Below are 22,667 nucleotides of genomic sequence, written 5' to 3' on the forward strand. Positions count from 1 at the left end.
CAAATGGAAGAATTATGGTTTGCTAACCACACATTTTGAATGTGCCCGAAATAGAAATACAGAAATTATGTCCTAAGAAAAAAGGCAGTAATAAGACTCCAAGTAAATAACCTGAGAACTTTTAAAATAAAAGGTACATGTATTTTTAAAATATTCTCAAGATTTTTTCTCATAAATCTGGATTTTCTTTTATTTTTTATTTGCATCAAATGAATACATGTACTTATTTTATTTCTTTAAAAGATTTTTTTTATTTATTTGACACAGAGAGTACACAAGCAGGGTGAGCTGCAGGCTGAAGAAGAGGGAGAAGCAGGTTCCCCGCTGAGCAAGGAGCCCACATCAGGGCTCTATCCCAGGCCCCCGGGATCATGACCTGAGCTAAAGACAGAGGCTTTAACCCACTGAGCCACCCAGGCACCCCTATTTAATTTTTTTAAAATTTTATTTATTTATTTATTTGAGAGAGAGAGAGAGAGCGAGCACAAGCAGGGGGAACAGGGGAGGGAGAACCAAGCTCTCTGCTAAGCAGGGAATCCAATGGGGGACTCGATCCCAGGACCCTGGGATCATGACCTGAGCCGAAGGCAGAGGGTTAATCAACTGAGCCACCTAGGCATCTGGGGATTTAGTTTTCCTAAATGCCTCAAACTATCATATACACTTCTTCTCCCCCAAACTTCTCAATATAGTGACACAACAATTTTGGATTAAACTAACAATCAAAGTTTACATTATATCTAGCGTTCGCAGCTGAGCCAGGTATAATCATACAACTTTTTGGCTTTGGCCCTGGCATTAATAATTGCCTCTTTGGCCACTGGTTTCATCTTTTTGTACCACCCACTAGTTCATCTACAAACGTTCTGACAGAACTAGAATTCTTCCCCCTGTGGTCAAACATATTAAGTAATCTGTTTCTCTCTTTCTCTCATTTTCTTGGCTGTATCCTCCCTGTGGGCTCCGCCTTTTGCCTCAGTCCACACTGGTTGCTCTTTATAAGACCTGCTGGACATGCATTCTGTGATTCCTTTTGTCGTATTCCCAAGAATTCTTTTTGCTATTATTTTGAGGTGGATGTTTCTTTCCTTTTGGTTTACTTTCTAAAACAGTTAACATTTCTCAGTAGAGTCCTGAGAAAGGGTGTATATGGCGTACGCTTTTGGGAATTAGCATGTATGAAAATGTCTTTATTTTGCCCTCAAATATGATGGATAATTTAGCTGAGGGTAGAATTCTACAATGGAAATAAGTTTCTCTCAGAATTTTAAAGGTACTGATGCTTATTTCACTGCTTCTGTTGAGAAGTGTGATGTTGTTCTGACTCCTGATTCTTTGTAGGTGATAACTTAGAGTCTTGAAGATTTTAGGATCCTCTCTTTATCTTTAGTGTTATGATTTTTTTTTTTTTTTGAGAGGAAGAGAAAGAGAGAGAGAAGGGGCAGCAGGAGAGGGAGAGAATCTTAAGTAGGCTGAATGCCCATCATGGAGCCCAATGCGGGGTTTGATCTCACGACCCTGAGATCATGACCTGAGCCAAAACCAAGAGTTGGGCACTTAACAGACTGAGCTAGCCAGATACCCCAGGTGTTACAAAATTTCAAAGTGAGTTGCTTTGGTATGTCTTTTATTATTCACTCAGTCAGATAATTGGTAGTTCTAGTCAATCTAGATAATCATGTTTTTCAGTTATAAGAATTTTTTTTTTGTATAATTTTCTACAACTCTAGGGGGCTTACTATGGCATTTTTACTGGTTGTCCCATCCTTCAATATTGCTCATAAAAAATGTCTGTGTTGAGGATTTTTTTAAAAAAGATTTTATATATTTATTTGACAGAGAGAGATCACAAGTAGGCAGAGAGACAGGCAGAGAGAGAGGGGAAGCAGGCTCTCTGCAGAGCAGAGAGCCCCATGCGGGACTCTATCCCAGGACCCTGAGATCATGACCTGAGCCAAAGGCAGAGGCTTAACCCACTGAGCCACTCAGGCACCCTGTGTTGAGGATTTTTAAAGACTTGATAATTTTCTCTTTTTAAACTGAATAAAAGAAAAGCTGATATCTCTTGTGGAGGTTTTCCTGCAGATATTATTAATTTCTTCCACAGGAAAAAGGTAGATTCTTCCTTGGAAAAAGCAAGGTCAAACTGATTATGGTAAGGTCAGATACTGGGTATTCTTAGGTTTCAAACTCACTGAATTAGCAATAATTTTGTTTTTGTCATTGAAACCTTTCCAAAAAGATCTGCTGACTGTGAAGTACTGGAATTACTAAATTCTGTCTCCATGTGTAAAATAAAATAATTGAACCAATAATAATTAGTTATTCTAGTGACTGGATTTGGGAGAAAATAAGGCTGGAAAAGCTAAGGTCTAAATTCTGATGTAAGAGATGTGGGCAAAGATACTGGTCAGGAACAGGACTGCATCTACTCCTGATGCCAAGAACAGGGTAGCAGGTGGAGGAGAAGAATTGTAGAAGGCAAAACCCAGGTCAGATGGTGGGACTAGGGAGGTGAAAGTGGAGCAATGATGCCATTTTCACTTTTCCCATGGCACCAAATACATAGGGCTCTTTTCCTTTTTAAGGGCCTGGGTGGATACTTAATTTGGTTGAATAATTTAGGTAGGGCAGTAAAAAGTCAGATAAATAAGGCAGAAGACATACTGTGACAATCTCGCTCATTGTTCTTAGAGAAGAGAGACTTTGGAATTCACGTTAGGCGCAGCCAAAAATGACCTAGGATATTAGGACCAATACATACACTTGACTAGGACCTTGATAATTACATGCAAAGGAAAGGGATGGTTTTGGGGAGTGGCTGACACCAGAGGGATGATTAGAATTGTTGCAAGACAAGCAACATGAGTAACGGTGTGAAGAACAAGTCAACCAAATTAATTACCAAATTCTGTCTCCATATATTAGATAAAATAGTTGAGCCAATATTAGACCACCACTCTTCCAATTGGGTTGTAGGAGAAAATACTAAGAATAAAATTTAAATGACATTAGATATAACAAATAATATTAAAATAGTAACAAATATTATTTGAAGTTTTTTACATGAATTGATCTCCATTAGAACCCAGTTAGGTAGGCACTACATTACCCCCATTTTACAGATGATGAAATCAAGGAGAGGTTAAGTAACTTGCTTAAGCACATACCAATAGTTTCTGGCAACCTCACAGCATGGAGCCTTCTAAGGAAAGAAAATAAGAATGTGTCAGATTTATGATTTATGATTCTAAGGGGGAAGAGAAGGCTATGTCTTCAGTCCATAGTGATGATAGCTTAATTTCATGACTCTGTGGTCCTCCAGCTCCTGATGGAAAATCCTACAACCCACTTATTCTTGCCTTGGGAAATCTGTTATATGTGCATGAAAATAATTGAAGTGTATCCAAATATTGAAGGGGAAACAAGGAGGATTATACTTGATATTTCTCTTTTAAGAGCAATTGCAAAGAAAAAAAAAGCTGTTGCATAAGAAATTAATTTTATTTTAAGTAAAGAATATGTATTTCTACTAATTAAGACTTTGGGAAAGTATATAGTTCTATATACCTTTTGCTGACAAGCGTGCGCTCATAAAGAAATTGCTTCAGTTTCATTATTTAAGAAGATGTTCAAATCCCAACTCATCTCTGGCTCTGTATGTTTTAAACTAAAGATTCTTTTATCAGATTCATTCGGAAAATTACACTCAATCTTGACTCTTTGGCTAGTACAGTCCTGGGATGAAGCTGTAAGAAATCAGACAGAATGTTAAAATTAATTTACCCTGCTGAGCAAGAAGCCCAATGTGGGGCTCAATCCCAGGACACTGGGATCATGACCCAAGCCCACGGCAGACACTTAACGACTGAACAATCCGGGCATCCCAAATCACAGTTTTTTTTAATTAAAGTAAAGCAAAAAAATCCATTTCCTGTAATGAGCTGTGATCAATGTTTCTGGATAGATAGTTTTTTGAAATGTAGCCTACTCAGGCACCTGGGTGGCTCAGTCAGTTAAGTGTCTGCCTTCTGGTCAGGTCACCATCCCAGAGTCCTGGTATCGAGCCCCACATTGAGCCCCACATCGGGCTCCTTGCTCAGTGGGAAGCCTGCTTCTCCCTCTCCCTCTCTGCCCCTTCCCTATGGCTCGTGTGTTCTTTCTCTCTGTTCTAAAAAAGAAAAACAAGGTGGACACCTAACCAACTGCACTACCTAGGTGCCCCTGGTATGATTTTTAAGAAGGAAATTAAAGTCAGGCTAAATAGAAGGGTTTATATATGTTATCAGAGCTCTTCCCCTTCCAGCCCTCTCTTTCCTTGCCCTTGAGAGTGAGGGAGTCTTGCAGCAAAAGAGCATCAAAATTATGCTGTGTAGGCTAGCAGAAGCAGTTGCAGGGAGTTTTTTCCTGGTTTATAGGTGCTGTACTCTGAGGAATACAAGGGTCCACTGTCCACCTCCTAGGAAGCCAGGTGTGGGTGTCCTGAGGCTCTGATTCAAGGAGTGGCAGGATGGAGGTGGAACCAAGGAAGAGAGTGGAAAAGTAAGCAGAGAGGGGAAGTAAGACAGGGAGAACTTTCATGTGTCCATTTGAGATGCGTGCCTTACACTCTGGAAGGCAACCCAATAGGACAGGCAAGAAACATTTTGAACCTTCCTCAGGACTCTTGATGGTGGGTCCTGGGTTTGAATGGGCACTCTCCAGTAATACCTGTTACAAGTTACGTATGAAAGTCAATGGGAAACTAAGTGATACTGTTATCACTATGACATAGGATTCAATTCAATATATATTTACTGAATGTATACCGTGTGCCAGGCAGTGTGAACCTAAGGAAGGAAAAGAAACAATAATCATGAGCCTTTGCAGACATAAAGGGATGCTGTTAGTCAGATCTTCTTATCATAGATTTCAAAGCCGTATACTCTTCTTATCATGATGGCAGTTTCACATATGTCTGTGATTTTTTTTTTTTCTTACTGCGTCTCAGGCTGTAAGCTCTATGAGAGCAGAGAGCTGTGTCTTTTTCTTCTTCACCATTGTGTCTTAAAGCTAAGCATAGATGCTAGTATTGGAAAGGCATCCAATATTGTTGATTGAATGAGTGTTACTATGTATTACCCCTTTGTGTGTGTGTGTGTGTGTGTGTGTGTGTGTGTTGGGGGGGGGGGAGTATTTTCTCATTTTATAAGTGTGGAAACAGCCACAAAATACCCAAGTCCACACCGAAGGCAGGATTCCAAAATGACGAAGGGAGGATTCCAAAACAGCTCAGGCTGACTCCACAACCCAAGGTCTTAGTATCACGTCATGTTCCATTCCCGGGGTTGGAGGGGCCCAGACTGGTGGGAGAGACGGACAAGAATGCCTGTACTGGGTAAATACTAGCGACATGAAAGAGACACGAACCGGAGGCGGTGAGGCGGGGAAAGGTGGGGGTCCCCAACTCTGTTTAAATCCCGCGCACCCAGAGGAAGCAAAATTGAGTGGATCAGCTTGTGCATCCTGCTCAGAATCCAAATTGAGAGGAAGGTGGAAAGAGTTAGGACGCCCTGGGAAAGGAATGAGGGAGAAGGGAGGAGGAAGGGAAGTCAAGAAGAGGGGTGGCAGTCCCTTCTTGCGTCGTGTCTGTTGCGGCGCAACACAATCCTTGGACCCGGGGGGGGGGGGGGGCTGTCAAGGTGATTCATTAAATGGCACTTGGCAGCCGCGAGGCTAAGTTCACCTGCCCAGGTGGGGCGTCAGCGCGCCAGCAGCTTACCAGACGGTGGCCTCATAAAATAGCTTCTCCCCGATCTGGAAGGGAGTGGAGGGGAGATAAATAACGCTTTCTTGTGGGAAAGAGGTTTAGTAAATAAGGAATGTGAGGGCTCTGAAGAGAATTACAGTGCAAGCACCATGGCTATTATCCTAATCAGACACCATTTCAACACCTCTCCCTTCAAGTCATCCAGCCCTACAACAGGATTTATTTTCCAATAAGCGAAATCCCCGCCCGCCAACTCCGAGCCGCTTGGATAAGAGCTCTGTGGGAAACAGCAGCGACGAGGAGAGGCTATTTTGGGTGTGGGAACGCGGAGGGAGGAGGGGCGGCGCCGCCAGGCTGGGCGCGGGTGCGCGGGGAAAGCCTCCAGCTCGGGCTGCCACGGCAACCGCGTCCAGGCAACGCGCCCGGAAGCGGCTCGGGCGGCGCGCGGCGGCTCGCGCCCCCCGGGAGCCGCGAACCCGGCCGGGCCGCGCGCCGGGCCAGGCGGCAGGCGCGCGCTGATTGGACGGCGCTCCCCGCGGCGCGGGCCCGCAGCCGGGCGCCCCGCACAGCCCGCGCCAGCGGCCGCCGCACCCAGCCGCGCCGGCGAGGACATGGGCAGCCGCGGCGCGCCCGCCCCCCGCGCCGGTGAGTGCCGCGCCCCGGGCCCCCGGTCGGACGTGCTCCGCTCCCCGGCGGCGGGAGCTCCCCGGGACGGCCGGTGACCTTGGGGCAGCCGCCGGGGAGATAGGCTTAGGGGGCAGAGAGAGAGCTGCGCGTGGCCCATGTGACGTGCTGCCGGCGAGAGGGTTAACTGCATGCTGACGCGAGGGGATGAAGTTGGGCACGGCACGCAACTGGCATTGCATTTTTGCGGGGGCCGGGGGGAGTTGCGTGCTAGCAAACCAACAGAAGCCGGGAGGGACTGTCTGGGGGAGCTGGGGTGCTGCACATATTGCCACGGGGTGGTGGTAAGTCAGCCGTCCCACTACTCAGAGCTGAGTGACCTTGGACAGGTTAACCTCTCTGCCTCCCCCCGCCCCTTTCTCATTGAAGGGAGAGGCTTGGGCTCTTTGCGGTTCCACAGTGCTGTTGTTCTCTTGCACTGTAAGCTGAGAAAGGGCCCCAAAGTAGGGTTCTGCAGGAACAGGATATACAGGACTCAGTCATGTTTGTTAGACAAGGGGTTTCCATTAATTGGCTCTCAAAGTGGCAAGAAATGTTACCGTTTTATGGAAGATAATGGACAGAAAACCGTGGGTGGCCCACAGAGTGCCTTCTCAAGGTGCCCAGGTTGAAACCTCTTGGGTGCTGTAAAAGTCAGGAACAAAATCAGGGTTAATCCTCCGGAGTTGTTCTTTCCTGTAGTTAATCTCATAGGAAACTTTGTATTTGAATAGGTAAAATCAAAACCCAACAGTGGCAGGCAGCAGCAAATTAAGTGAGTCATTTCTTCAGTATGCACGAGGTCGTGTGTGTGTGTGTGTGTGTGTGTGTGTGTGTGTGTGTGTGTGAGTGCGCGCGCGTGTGTGCGCGTGCCTGGCTGGGCTCACGCTCTCATCTTAAAGTCTGTGTATGTCAGTGATAGGAATTATTTCATAGGAGTAACCAGAAAGAACGCTAGAATGATTTGAGTCCACAGGAGTGCAGCTCTCTGGGAAGCAGGGGCAAACATTTGCAGCTTGCTCTTTAAATAGTTGGGTTTGTGAAAGTAAATAGATTCTTTACTGAGAACAATCCCTAGGGTTTGCCCACTGTGTTCCGGTGGGGGCCTTGTCATGGAGTGTGTGCATTGTGAGGAAGGTACCTCTGAGACCCAGTAGGCTGTGACACCTTTTCTATTTTTAGCACTGGCTGGTGCTAAAAAGACACTCAGGCCCCTTTGTATATTCTCAGTATAAACTTCCCTCTAACAAGAAGAGGGGAGGGAGAAAGTGCCCTGTCCTCTCATAGGTCCTTGGGGTTGCCTCTTCTGGCTTTCTGCTCTAAATCCTTAATGTTCATTCCAATCTGATTTCATCTGTATAAAAATGTGGGCTGGGAAGACATTTTCAGTGTTAATGAATAAGCTTCTGTAAGCTTGTTTACCTGATGGTTTAATAATCTCTAATGGTTTACGTGTTAAAAATCTGATAGCATTCAGACAGAAAAATCCTTGCTGCAGGAATTCAGCCACTAAGCCCTACAAATCTTTAGTGAATCACACTTCATTACACTTGGAAACCTCGTGGACAAACTAGTCCACTTTCTCTCTCTGTAGGCCACTGGCCTTTGTGTCTCCAGACCTGCCTTTCAGTCTCTTGTTTCTCACATCCTACAGCGATACTCCTGAATTTTCATTTTTCTGCAGCTGAGCCTATCTTCCGTCCCTCCCCAGCACCAGAGCCTGAGTGAACAATTTCTCTCAGAATAGCCCTCTCCCGTCTCGGTCTCACCGGAGCAGGGATTGGATTTCCTGCTTCTCAGTGCTACCTCCAAACCATTAACCCGTTCACTAACAAAGTCTTCCATTCACAAGGTTATGCTGTCTGCTCGTGCCCTATACCCTTCTTCTTATGTTCTGGATCAGTGCTTGCCAAACCTGGTGGTTCCTTAGAATGACCCAGAGTATTATGAAAAAAATGTGGCACTTTAGACTCTCTCAAACACACCAAATGAGAATCATCAAGATGGGCAAGACCTACAAATCCTTATTTTAAAAACAAACCCAAAAGGAAGAAGGAGGAGGAAGGAAGATGGGGAGAGAAAACCGAGTTCTGTGGGTGATTCTGATGTAGACCCTGGTTTGGCAAGAACTTCCCTTAATGCTACAAAAAAGTAACAGATAAAACACGAGCAACTAGCTTGGTTCTCTTCTCTACCTTGTCTCTTGCCCATGACATTGGGGTTTATGTTGAAGCTCTATTAACTTATTGACCTTGAAGTTCCTCAGGGTCTTCAACTCCTATGGCCTTAATGTCCACTTTACTTCAACCACTCACATTTTGGATTTGTTTAGTTTGGGGAATTTTTTCTACCTTCGAGATCTGGACTTTAGTCTGCTCAGCTGATTCTTTCTACTTACGGCACAGGATTTTAACCATTCTTGAGGACTCTGGTCCCTTAATTGCTTGCTGTTCCAATCCCCTTATGGCTCCATTTCTCTGCTTGGAGTCTAGATGTTGCCAGCCATTTCTGTTCTGTCTGGAATCCTGGAATCTTTATTCTTAACATATTGAGCTTCTCATATTCCAGTCCTCAATCCAAAATCACCCTCATTATCTACTTTTTCTTCTCCCAGCCCGCCAAGTTATCCAGGAGAAAGTCACAAAGACCTGTGGACTGGTTCCACTGCAAATTTATGCTGGCTCTAATTTCACCTAGGTCTTGCTTTTCTATAAAAAAAAAATCCATCTTTTATTAACTCACGATTGCATTCCTTTAGAGGTTGTGCCAGATTTTCCCATACCTTACACTTCCAGTCAGTTTCCTTTCAGCAGACAGCCTTTTTTCACTGAAGAGAGGAAGGATGTCCACATCCTGGTTTACTGCCCTCTGCCTCAGTATAAGCTGTCATTGTACCTACCTTACCACCCCATACATTTTTCTTTCTTTCTTTCTTTTTTTAAGATTTTATTTATTATTGGAGAGAGAGAGAGCACGAGCAAGGTGGGGGACAGAGGGAGAAGCAGACTCCCTGCTGAGCAGGGAGCCCACTGAGGGGCTCCATCCCAGGACTCCAGGATCATGACCTGAGTCTAAGGCAGACATCTAACTGACTGAGCCACCCAGGCTCCCCCCCAAACATTTTTCTTTACCTATCTTTGTCCTTCTTTATTTCCTCTTTCTGTGAGGCAAAAAAATGTCTACAAGTCCCCTCCCCATAATTAACCCATATACACTGCACACTCTCCATTCTCTGGACTTCCCCCCTTCCTTCTTGCCTCATGAGAGAGCTTGCTTTGTCTGTTATTCCCTCTCTTCAGCTTCTTTGGTCCCTCCTTACTCTGCCCAACTCTCACCCCACCGTATATGCAAGTCATCTTTCTCATAATAAAAGAAACTGCTAGAGTCCCAACTCTGTCCACTAGAACTTTCTGTGATGTTGGAAATATCTTGTACCTGAGCTGTCCAGTGTGATTGTCACTGGCCACAGTGTGACTACTGAGCATGTGAAATGTGGCTAATGTGACCGAGGAACACAATTTCCAGTTTTTGTTAATTTTTATTAAGATTTTTATTTATTTACGAGAGAGAGAGAGAGAGCACACATGAGTAGGGGCAGAGGCAGAGGGAGAGGGATAAGCAGACTCCCCACTGAGCAGGTAGCCAGTTGTGGGGCTGAATCCCAGGACCCCAGGTTGTGACCTGAGCCGAAGGCAGACACCTTAACCTTAACCAACTGAGCCACCCAGGTGGCCCAGGTTTTTGTTAATTTTAAATTCATTTCAAGAGCACTGGGGCGATGGCTCCTGTGTCTGCCTGTGCACCCTGCTGCCGTGTTCTACTGTCTTCTGGGTTTCCCTCCTCTGACTGCCCACTCACTTGTCTGGCCCCACCCTCACCTTTGTGCTGAAACTGCTTTCTTGTGGAGCTCCCACAGTGGTGTCCTGGTGACAGAGCTGAGGCCTTTTCTCTGTCTTTCCCTCCTTGATCTGCGCTGCCGCCTGCTGCCCGGATCTCTCTCTTCCCTTGTCTCCATGTCACTGGTTATCCACGAGCAGCTCAATCCTCTTTATCTCCTGTTTCCCCCAGACTTCCGGACGTGGGATTCTGTGGGTTCCTGTCCTTGGCGTTCTTCTCTTCCTCTGCTGACCTCCTGCCTTCTCCCTGTCCCAGCTGTCAACTCACCTTGGGGCTGACGTTAGTTGTCATTGGGTGGTTGTCCTGGGCATTACTGGGCGTCGCGACTGACCTGTACCCTGTCCTTTCATTCCCTTCCACCTCTGTGAGGCACATATTCCCATCATTCCTGTTATGCAGGTGAAGAACTTGGAGGAGAGAGAAATGAAAATAACCTAAGTCAGTGACTGGTTGTGAAGGGGCAGACCTGAGAAAGGAATCCCGGCACTCTGACCTGAGAGCCTACTTTCACCAGGCTTTCCCTGCGCCTCCAGAGGCCTTCAGATCTGCATTTCGAGCCTACCCTCTCCCAAATCCCATTCAGAATCTGATACCCAGAAGCCGGACTGTTGGGTCTCTAAACAGCTCCTTGTCATGGTTTCCTTAAATCACTTTCCCCTTTTTAACTTTTTATTATGAAATAATTCAGATTTACGGAAGAGTTGCAAGAATAACTTAAATAATTTGCATCTTTAACCCAAATTCTACAAATATTAACTATTTGCCCCACTTGCTCTATCCTTCTCTTTCGTGCTCTCTCTCCACACACATAGACACACACACACACACACACACACACACACACACACACTCATGCATGCACACATAACGTATGTTGTTGTAGTTTTTCAGAGCCTTTTCAGAGTTAAGCTGTAGCCCCTTTACCTACCTCCCCCAGTACTTCAGTGTTATTTCCTAAAAAACAGGACATTTCAGGGCACCTGGGTGGCTCAGTGGGTTAAGCCTTTGCCTTCAGCTCAGGTCATGATCTCAGGGTCCTGGGATCAAGCCCCTCACCGGGCTCTCTGCTCAGCAGGAAGCCTGCTTCCCCCTCTCTCTGCCTGCCTCCCTGCACACTTGTGATCTCTCTCTGTCAAATAAATAAATAAAATCTTTAAAATAAAATTTAAAAAAAACATAAAACAAGGACATTCCTTGCATAACGAGTGTCCAAAATTGAGACATTGTCATTGATTCCATACTGTTGTCTAATCTATAGACCTTACTCGCATGTCATAATAGCCCTAATAATGTCCTTCATAGTAAAAGAGGAGGAACAAATCTCTAAATCTTTAGCTGTGTTTGTTGTCCTGCCTCTTTAATCTCCTTTCATCTGGATGGTTCCTCAGTTGTCCTTGGACTCGTTGTCCTCGGACTTGAAGCTTTGGAAGGGGACAGGCTGATATTTTGTACAGTATCCTTTAATGGGGTTTGCCTGGTGCTTCTCATGGTGGATTTCGGGAGGCATTCCACAGGGCAACAGTATGCCCCTCTCCCTGCCTTCGCTAATGACTTCCATGCCTGTCGCCGTCCTCTGTGACCCGCTCTTGATCACCTGGCTCATTCTCACTTTTCTTCACCACCCTCCCACATGCAGGTGACCACTGAGCGTTGAGGTGCTCCCTGCAAGGTCTCCCTCAGTTGCTCGCTTCCTTTCTGTTCCTACCACCTCCCTCCTGTTTCAGGAGTCGACACATCTGCCCACGATCCCAGCAGCCCTCCACCAGGAGCCCCTGTGCTGGGAATTTTCACAAGGCAGCGCTTCCTCTACTTTGCCCTCCCTCCACACTTTCTCCTGCTGCCCTGTGTTTCCTTAACTCATCCCTTTGAATGCCTAACTCAAATGCTTTTCTCCATGGCACAGTTTGCACTGGTCCTGCCTTCGGCCCAAAGGTGAGGCCTGGTTTGTGCCACTCACGCAGCAGGTACCAGCCTCTCTACTCTTGCCTGCTGGCCTGTTTTATTTCCCTGTTGGCTTGAAGCTCTGGAGTGGGAGCCTTGTCTCGTTCAGCACTGTCGAGGCTCAATGAGTATTTGCTGACTGGACTCATTTCCTTGATGAAATCATTTCGCGAACTGCGCAGAGTGATCTTAGAGTTGTCTGCTAGCATCTGGTACGTGATGGTGGGTGGGAGCCCCATGCCTTACTCTGGGAGTCAGGTAGACTGGGGGTTCAAAATAGGGCCTTTTAGCAAACCGACAGGTAATTTGAAAAGGTACTAACGTGTTGTAAGTGGAGTAAGTGATTTTCCCCTAACACACCTGAACCTGGTGTGATTGTGTCAAGACAAAGAAATGGCACATTTGATTGAAAAAAGAGAGTAGAGAAACCTAACATAGCATATTAAAAATGGCCCATCTATTCCTTCACACCCCAAATGAGCAGCTGCATGTGTGAGAAGCAGTTTCTCAGGCTCCCATCCTCCCTGGGAGCCCTCGGACCACCTGTTTCTCTCCTCTTCATTGTCTGGCTGCCTCTCCCTCCACGGCTGGCCCACAGCACTGCCTTTCCGCCTTCACTCCTTCCCCCTTTCTCCCTTGTTTCTCCTTCTACCCGTTCCTTTCTCTTAATAACTCTTCTGCTTTCATCCCTTTCTCTGTCTGCATTATTTTACTTTTTGATTTGTTGGGTGTGGTTTTAGGTTCCATGCATTTTAAATATAAAAGCAGGTGAAAAAAGATAAAAGAGTGTTTTTGGTTTTGTTTTTACTCTTCAGTGGTCTTCTGTTGATCCCCTCCCCACCCCCTACCATGACTCAGTGGCTCTTGGTATTTTAAAAACATAGCAGAAATTATAAAATGGTTTATTCGGTTACCTTTCTGGCCCACCAGGAAAGTTCCTGGGAATGTGCTGGTTGACAGACATCAAAAGGCCTGAATTTTTCAGTCTCTGCTAAAGCAAAATTGGCATTTGAAGTCAGTCATCAGATCGTCAGGCGGTGAGCTGTTGAGATTGTTGGAATGACAGTATTTCAGCTCAAGGCATGCCTGTGCTTGCTGGCCGGTGGTCAGCTTTCTTCTCATTCTTAAGAGAATGCTTTTGTGCAGATGACATCTTCTCTGGCAAAAGTAGCTACAGAAGCGAAGGCAAGAGATTCTGCTGCTTAGCCGAGTGGGGCTTACATACAAAGCGTGTTTATGTGGGAGAGAATGTGTGGGGGTTGCTTTCACATTATGGAATTCTTAAAATTGTTTAACCGGGAAGATGTTATTCAGAAACCCCTGGTGACTTCAGCTTGTTTTTTTTTTTGTTGATTTCAGATTTCTTTTTTCCACATTTTTAATTATCTCTGGAAGAGCACAGGAGTCCTCCCCTGCTCTCTCCAAAATAGTTATAAAATTAATGCACTGAAGTCAAGTTGTTACTCCAAATAAAAGAGTCTCTCATAGACTCTTGTGTTCAGCAGAGAAGTCCAGCCCCCTCCTGCTGTGTGTGAGAGAAAGGGCAGAAGCTGGAGGCTGGATCTTTCTCCCATGACCACATCCTTAGCTTTTCAGAGACGCATGTGAGATAGAACCCAAAATCACAACTAGAATTCTGTCTGCAGACACAGTCATGCCTGCCTTCCAGCGGTCCTTGGTGCATCTGGGGGTGTAGGTAATTTAGTAGGTAGAAAGTTTACACCAGCCTTTAGTAATATATATATTTTTTTCTGTTCTAGCTGTTGCCTTTGTCAGATTCCCTTTTTAACATTCAGTAATGTGTTTTCTCTAATGCTAGAAAGAAAGTTGCCAAATATAGCTGTTGAGCATAATAAAACACCCTGAAAGTAATATTAAGACACTTCTTTTTGGTGTGGGTGCCCGTGCGCACTGCAGGGCAGCCTAAAGGAGTCTGCCAGGCTTACAGCTGGAGGGGATCTTGAGTCAGCCATCGCTCTGTCATTGGGGCAGAGCAGCTCAGTAATTAAAACAATGGGCCTTACCAAATTAGAAGAACAAGCCAATGAACAAATATTTCTGAGTGTCTGTGAAGAGGTGCTGTGCTGGGTTTCACGGGGGTTACAGGTGCTGATGGTAGCGTGTCCGTACGGCCCCAAAGTAGCTCAGCTGGAGAGACATAATCCATGAAAAGTTCAAATAACAATAGAAGATTTAAATAGCATTTCAAAAATGGCTGTTATTAGTAGATGGGAACAAAAGCCAATCTGTTTTTGCAAGGTTCACCTAAAAACGTTAACATCGTTCTAAGGTGGGAGAATAGGTTAAAGCCATACCGGTGGCCATTCCTCGGGTTCTAGGGGTTTGGATGATTCCAATCCATTCCCATCTGGACCAGAGGCCACATATATGTTACAGACTTCCTGGATTGCCTCAGTTATGTAGTGAGCCCTGCACTTGCTGGCAGCCACAATCAATGTTTTGAGCATTTGGAAGGTATTTTTGTTTGTTTGTTTGTTTGTTTGTTTAAAGATTTATTTATTTATTTGACAGACAGAGATCACAAGTAGGCAGAGAAGCAGGCAGAGAAAGGAAGGGAAGCAGGCTTCCTGCTGAGCAGAGAGCCCGATACGGGACTCAATCCTAGGACCCTGAGATCATGACCTGAGCCAAAGGCAGAGGCTTTAACCCACTGAGCCGCCCAGGAGCCCCTGTTTGTTTTTAATGGGTCAGAAATACAGCCCCTTTCCCCCTCAGCAGAGGGGAAAGAGAACAAGTTTTGCAAAGTGGAATTAAGGTCGTTTTCACAAAAGGCATTAGAGATAGTTGCCTTGGGACCCTATGGAGGGACTCGCGCTGTCGATGGAACCTGAGACTTTTGGGATGCCATGCTGGGGGCTCCCACCAACGGCAGCCATTGGACCTGTGTGCAACACCTGAATCCCAAGGTAAAGGCAATCCAGGGCTCTGATGAAAGCTTCAGCGAGCGTCCTGGGCTCAAGCCTCGTGATGTGCCCACCGGGGAATGGGGCTTGGGGAATCATTCACAGGAAACTAGGAGCTGTTGTTTGATGAGTATAGAGTTTTAGTTTGGGAAGATGAAAAAGTTCTAGAGATCTTTATAGCTCTAGATATAGATCTTTATATCTTCTAGAACTCTAGATATAAAGATTTCTAGAACTAGATTTCTAGAGATAGAAAGTTAATACTACTGTAGTGCACACTTACATTTTTTTAAAGATGATAAATCTTATGTTACCTGTTTCTAACCACAGGAAAAAAAAAAAAAGCCCAGAAAACTTATTTTACCTGAACCATAGCATAACCTTTAAACCCAGAATCAGGCTTGTCTCTTGATTTTGATAACTGTGGGCAGTTTCTGTTTTTTTTGTTTTGTTTTGTTTTGTTTTTGCTCATTGGCGCTTTCTTTTCCTCAAGAAGTTTGTATTTAGATTTTTGTCATTGTGAAAACAACATACTTATTAAAGTATTTTCAAAATAAGGAAAAGTGGAATAAAAATGTACCCAATGCCACTATTTATATTTTGATTTATGTCTTTACGTTGTTTTAAGAAAATATTATTATAATAGTACTTTTAGTACTGGAACCCCTGCCCTACTCCCCTCAGGACAGTTGAGGGACTTATGGGTTGCCGGGGTAATGTAGAATTGGAAAGAAATGTCCGGGTGTGTCAGGTAAGATTAATTCACCATTGACCTAAGGTGTCCAGAGAAGGATGTTTTGATATGAGGATGCCCAGTGTCTTAGATGCTGTGTAAGGCCTTATAACATTCCCTCCTTTGGTGACTTACCCAGATTTCTCCCAGGTCCACCTCATAACCATAATGCCATTTCCATGCTCAGATGTGCTAGCCCAGTACATTTCTTGCAAGGATGGCTCGTCTATTCACCCAAATGCTGTCCAGGTTTAGGGAGAGGGAGTTGTCTATTAAGAAGAAGACAGAGTGTCTTATAAGACTTGTTTGTGCTGTTTCATTTTCTTTGCACATAATTTGGTGGCATTCCCTCAGTCTGAGCCCTGTGATTGATTTATGGAAGGCTCCTGCTGTTATCAGTGGTATCTTTTCGGTCATTTTTATCAATCTAATACTTTGGCTTTGGAATTAGTCATCCCTGGCCTCAGTTGCATGGCCTTCTTCCTGCTGCTTGTACTGAAAACAAATGATTTACCTAGATACCAGCTATTCACATCACAAAGCAGTGCCAACAGTTTGGCACAGGGTGGGTTGGGGGAATGGCATTAAAGGTAGCTGCAAGTCAAGGAAGTGTCTATTCATGGAGGCAGAGCCCTGTGGTGGGTCAGTTCAGAGATGGGAGGAAGGCAGATAAGGGTGGCCTGTGCTGGGGTGCTTGGGTGGCTCAGTCGTTAAGGGTCTGCCTTCGGTTGGGGTCATGATCCTGGGGTCCTGGGATCAAGCCCCACATTGGGCTTTCTGCTCAGTGGGAAGCCTCCTTCTCCCTCACCTTCTTCCACTCCCCTGCTTGTGTTGCCTCTCTCTCTGACATATAAATAAATAAAATCTAAAAAAAAAAAAAGCATGGCCAGTGCTCACAGAGGGGTAGTGGTTTCCTTGTCCTTGACGGTTCCATCCACCTCCATAGGCCCAGGGTCAAGTGAGCTCCTCACCTTGGGGAGGAAGAATAGAAAGAGAGGGGAGTATGGCAGAGGTAGACCTTAAAAAATTGGCCTGTCTTTTAAACTCAAGTTAAAATGTTTGTACCATCTATATTGTGGTGCCAAGGAGCAAAGCTCTGGTTTCCAGGCTCTGATTATGGTTTTATATAGTGCTATAAATTCTTTTTCAAATCTCATTCTTTAAAAAAAACTTAGCATTATAGCTGGCATATAAATATTTTTTATGTTACTTCATAGTCTTTGTAACCATTATTTTAAATGGTTTTTGATATTCTCTTGAGTGGGTGTGCCGTGCTTTAATTAACTGCTTTTTTATTGTTGGACATTTAACCAATAGCCATTTATAGAAATATTAACATTTAGATAAGATCACATGTTAAGTATGGATGAAATGCCTTAGGGCCAGGGATCTGATGAAGATTAGTTACTGTTCTAATTTCACAGTCCTCAGAAAGTCTAGGGCAAGATTGAGTTCTGAGTGTGTGTGCTGGAGAGACTAACACTTTGACTTCCTTCCACTTCATAGTCTTTACATGATTATTTGTTTGTTTTAAAGATTTTATTTGTCCAAGAGTGAGCGAGAGAGAGCGAGAGCGAGAGAGCACAAGCAGGGGGGAGCAGCAGGCAGAGGAAGAAGCAGGCTCCCCACTGAGCAAGGAGCCTAATGTGGGACTTGATCCCAGGACCCTGGGATCCTGACCTGAGCTGAAGGCAGATGCTTAACCGACTGAGCCACCCAGGCACTCCTGTTTGTTTATTTTTAAGTAGGGGTGGGAAGAAGTAATTTTTTTTTAATGATACAATGAAAAATTAAGTGTTTTTTTTTTTAAAGATTTTATTTATTCATTTGACAGACAGAGATCACAAGTAGACAGAGAGGCAGGCAGAGAGAGGGGGGAAGCAGGCTCCCTGCTGAGCAGAGAGCCCGATGCGGGGCTCGATCCCAGGACTCCGAGAACATGACCCGAGCTGAAGGCAGAGGCTTTAACCCACTGAGCCACCCAGGCACCCCTGAAAAATTAAGTTTAAGAAGTAAAACATCATACATTTAGTTGGAAGTCTCTGTATCCATATGTCTGATCCCTCCGTCTCTCACTCAGAGACAAATATGACTCTGATCTGGTGTCTTCCATGCTCGTCTTTCAATATTATAGATTTGGCATGTTACTTGACATATTTTAAATCTTTATGAAAAGGTCATTAGGTGTCCATATCCTTCTTCAGCTTGCTTTTTGACTTAATGTATTTGTGAGATTCATTCACACTGAGACTTGTAATGCTAATCCATTTATTTCCACAATGGGTGGTTCTTCATTGCATGAATGTGTCATGCTTTATTCATCCTTTTGCCTGATGATGGGTGTTCAATCCACACCCCCCCAGCCACCACCTACTTTTTTGCTCTTAGAAATAATGCTGCCTTGAGTATTGTAAATGTCTCCTTGTGAACATGTTTGAGAGGGTTTTTTTGTGGATTTTTTTGTTTTTTGTTTGTTTGTTTTATTTCTTAGCAGTGGAATCATTGGGTCACAGAGTTTGTGCATCTTCAGCTTTACTAGATACTGAAGATTGCCTTCCAGAGGAGTGGTACTGATTCACATTCCCATCTGGTGTTCCTAGTGTTCCATATATATTCCCGTCAATACCCGATCTTGCCACACTTGATTTTTGCCATTCTGATGGGGTGAAACAGCATCCCTTGCAATTTGATCTCTTGTGGCAAATTAGATTTATTTTATGATTTGTTTCCATTGGCCAGCACGGAGCCAATGTTAGGAAAAAACTTGTTAAATTTTTTATTCTTTCTTTAATGTATTTATTGAGATTTTTTAAAAGTAAAACAACCATTTAGAAATTTAGTAAAAGACTTAAACATTAGATTATAAAATAAATAATCTCTTCACAGTGAGCAGAACTACACCCTGTGTGATTTGGTACCAGAACCCCGGGTGACTACAGCTGCTGACTGAGGACAGGTGACTGCCACTTGACTGGTCTCTGCTGTATTCTGTGGGTTAGGAGCAAGACATACGTACCACCACACTCAAGGGGAGGGGATCACACAGATACGGACTCCAGGAGGCCGAGATCATGGGGGCTACCTTGTATACTAACTAGTCTGTCCCCCACAGCAGGTACCGCGTATTGGGATCCTCATGTTTCAGTGTCAAGTTTCACGTTTCAGGTTTCGATGTTTAGCACTGTTGCGGCAGTCAGAGACAGATTTCGGGAGACAGACTCACACAAGTCTGGTTGCCATCACAGTGAGAAAAGTAGCTGGCAGACTGGGGCTTGTGCTGCTTCTCGCATGTTCTACTTTTACACACATCCACACGGGAGGCTAAATGATGCGCTTGGTGAATTTGGGCTCAGGGCAAGAGGAGTGAGCAGGTATACCTTGGTGGGTAATGGCCTTGGACCATGAGAACTTAATACATCCCTCTCCATCACAGAACTCTTCCTGCAGCCCCAGATTCTCAGGTTTCTGGAAACACTGATAAATTTTTCCTCTTTAAACTCTGCTTTTACTGGATATGCTGTATATACTATCCCTCTTTCTGGTTGTACATTCATTCTTAGTCAGAATATAATTCAGTTGATTAAAGTCAACATTAGGAAATGTCTTCATTTCTGTCATCTGTCCTTGAGATTCATTGATCCAGTAAGTATTCATTGATCATCAGTGTGCCAGGTGCTTGGAATAAAGCTGTGGACAATTCAGCTCTTCATGGAGCCCATAGTATAGAGCCAAAGACTGACCTTGAACCAGGAATCCCAAATGTGATGACCGCTTGCTCTGTTTTACTTGTGAGTGTTAGCAGTATCTTGGATTGTTCTTATAGATCTGATGATTTCATCCCTTCTTGATTCTTTAGATTTCATTGTCAGATTCACACTTTATTTATTTATTTATTTGACAGAGAGAGAGAGAAAGCACAAGCAGGGAGAGCAGCAGGCAGAGGGAGAGGGAGAAGCAGGCTCCCAGCTAAGCAGGGAGCCTGACATGGGGCTCAGTCCTGGGATCGTGACCTGAGCTGAAGGTAAATGCTTAACCGAATGAGCCACCCAGATGCCCCTAGAGTCTCACTTTAACCTCAATTTTGGAAGTAGCTTGCACTCTGCCCCTCAAACTTTTATACTACCTGCATTATCTCATAAAAGAAAGGAAAGGAAAGGAAAATTAGAGACCAAAAATTTGAACTAAATCATGACTTAAAATAACATTTCAGTATAAATGTTCATCAGTAAGGAGCTGCCTAACAATTTGGTATATCTGTTTACTGTAATATTATGCCGGCATTAAAAATCATGATGTGTCTTTATATATGGAAAGATGTTCATGATACAGTGCCAATTAGGGAATGCAGGGCACACATGCTATAGAGTATGACTTTATTTTTTTCAAAAAAGAAAATGTATCCTGGGGAGAGATCTTTAAAAAAAAAAAAAAGTAAATCAATACATTAACATCAATTTCTGAGGGGTAATTTTCACTTTGTTCTTTATGCCTTTATGTAGAGCTTAAATTTTAATCACAGAAAGCATTTTTCAGTTTAAGAAAAGGTGTTTCTTAAAATGTTTCAAATTTCCTCATACAAAGATGTGTGTTGCAAATTGTTCTTTGCACATGTGTGCCTGATTGAAAAACACGAGTGACAGCAAGGCTGTACCCTCACCAGAGGAATAGCTGTACCCTCACCAGAGGAAGAGCCTCGGCCAAATGAAGGGTTAAAGCAGATGCCCGTCATTTTCCCACTAGTACCACCCAGGAAACCATATGATACCTCCTTAAACAAATGGGTACTATTTGCTGGACCATTTATATAAGATGTTATTTTAATTTAATTTAATTTTTTTTAAAGATTTTTTTTATTTATTTGAAAGACAGAGATCACAAGTAGGCAGAAAGGCAGAGAGAGAGGGGGAAGCAGGCTCCCTGCTGAGCAGAGAGCCTGATAAGGGCCTCAATCCCAGGACTCTGGGATTATGACCTGAGCCGAAGGCAGGGGCTTCAATCCACTGAGCCACCCAGGCGCCCCTAAGGTGTTATTTTTAAAAAGAGATGTGTTTTCTATCAGATGTGCATTTGCCAGGGAAAGGAAAGGAACCAGCCCTTCCTGGGAGCTTGTGGAGTGCCCTAAGCCAGGCAGTGTTGTGGATTCCTATAGTCCTCCTGTGGGTAATGCCTGGTGAGGAAGAGGCAGAGGCCCAAGTCCAAATCCCTGCGTGTGGTTGGGCCAGTTCCTGAACCTTTCTAAGTCTGTTTCCGCTGTGTAAACGGTGATGATAAGAGCACTCCTTTGCCAATTGTGAGGATGAATTCTACGAATGCCCGAGAGGATGCTCCGGAGGGTCGGACAGGGGTTAACACTTGTTGAGAGTGAGCAGCTATTATGTATGAGGTCCCCAGGCCAACAGGCTAAGGCCAGCCTGCTAAGATCACAGCGGGGAAGCCAGCCTTCAAATAAGGGTCTTTCTGACCTCACTGACCTCACAGTGCTTTCCGCGCTGGACAAGTGTATGTGCGGTTGCACAAAGTGGGAGGAGGAGAGGCGGGGAAAGCACAGTCAGAAGGGGGAAGGAGAATGGACAGTGGGAATGCCAGGCTAAGAAAATGGAAGGGGCAAAGGAAAATGCAGGGGGAGCCCTGAGGTGTAGGAAAAGGAAGTGGAGAGGCCAGAGCAGTGGGAAAAGCAAGAGGGAGGAGAGAGGAAGGCAGAAGCTCCTCCCCAGGCCCCGCCCTCCCCAGCTGAGTTCCTGGTCCTGGGACCTCTCCTCTCTTCTGACCCTCCCTCAGCTTGCCTTTCCCATTCCAGCCCTGGTCCAGTCACCCGTCTGCCCCAGTACTGCCCAGGATGAAGTCCAAGCCCTGAGCGTGGGTCAGAGCTAAGTTATAGCACGATTCCCTCCCACCTGTCTTTCTAGGCACACCTTCATCTGTTCTCTGCTCTCTCTCCTTTCCCTCTATTTTTAACTATAAGAAAATAGACTTTTCCCCCTACCACCAGATTACAACCACTTTATTCATAAGTGCTTTGCCTATTTTTTTTAAAATTCTGACACCTAGCAGAACCCATCAGTACTGTATTTTGATAGTAAAATGAAAAACTAAATTTTTACATGATTGACATTGAATTTTTCTGAAAGTTAAAACTGCCATTAGCAAAAATCATGTGTTATTTCACATTTGATGATACTGGAGGTATTTCTACCCAGTGTCATCTTACTTTATTTTTCAAAAGATGTATTTATTTTAGAGAGCAGGGAGGGGACAGAGGGAAGAGAGAATCCAAGCAGACTTCCCATTGAGTGCAGAGCCCAAAGCCGGGCTCTGGATACCACCTGGATATAATGACCCGAGCCAAAATCAAGAGCAGATGCTTAACCACCTGAGCCACCCAGGTGCCCTTAGTGTCATCTTACTTATAAAAATCTAATGAGAATCCTCATAATCATAATTAATTATTTTGGTTTAGATAAGAGTATTTTCCTTTACTCTTTTGGGAACTCCCAAACTCTATTGATATTGGGTATTGTGGTTTTTACTTTTTTACATTTCTTTCAACTCTTCTTCTCTCCTTGCTTTGCCTACCTGTCCCTTCCCCTAATTTTCCCAAGTTTTTTAAACTCATAAGCTGGGGATTAATATTATAACAGCAAAACACAGCAGGGTCAGACCAGTAGACAGCCTAGATCTGCCTAATAGTGTTGTAGGACCTACCACTTGTAGTTCTAGAGCTCAGATTTATAAAAGTGGAGGGACTGATGACCACAGGCAG

General features: G+C 44.5%; 1 protein-coding gene across 2 annotated transcripts in view; it reads left to right on the plus strand.

The window, feature by feature from the left end:
* Window positions 1-6,244: 6,244 nt before the first annotated feature.
* Window positions 6,245-22,667, plus strand: part of FAM81A (family with sequence similarity 81 member A) — a 76,883-nt gene continuing 60,460 nt past the window's right edge. The window contains exon 1 of one of the 2 annotated variants that reach the window (XM_047738444.1): window positions 6,245-6,394. The gene's annotated coding sequence lies outside the window, so the exon portion shown is untranslated. The remainder of the gene's footprint in view (window positions 6,395-22,667) is intronic. The other variant, XM_047738445.1, reaches the window with a different exon arrangement.

Source organism: Lutra lutra, chromosome 7 (genome assembly GCF_902655055.1).
Source record: "Lutra lutra chromosome 7, mLutLut1.2, whole genome shotgun sequence".
Lineage (NCBI taxonomy): Eukaryota > Metazoa > Chordata > Mammalia > Carnivora > Mustelidae > Lutra > Lutra lutra.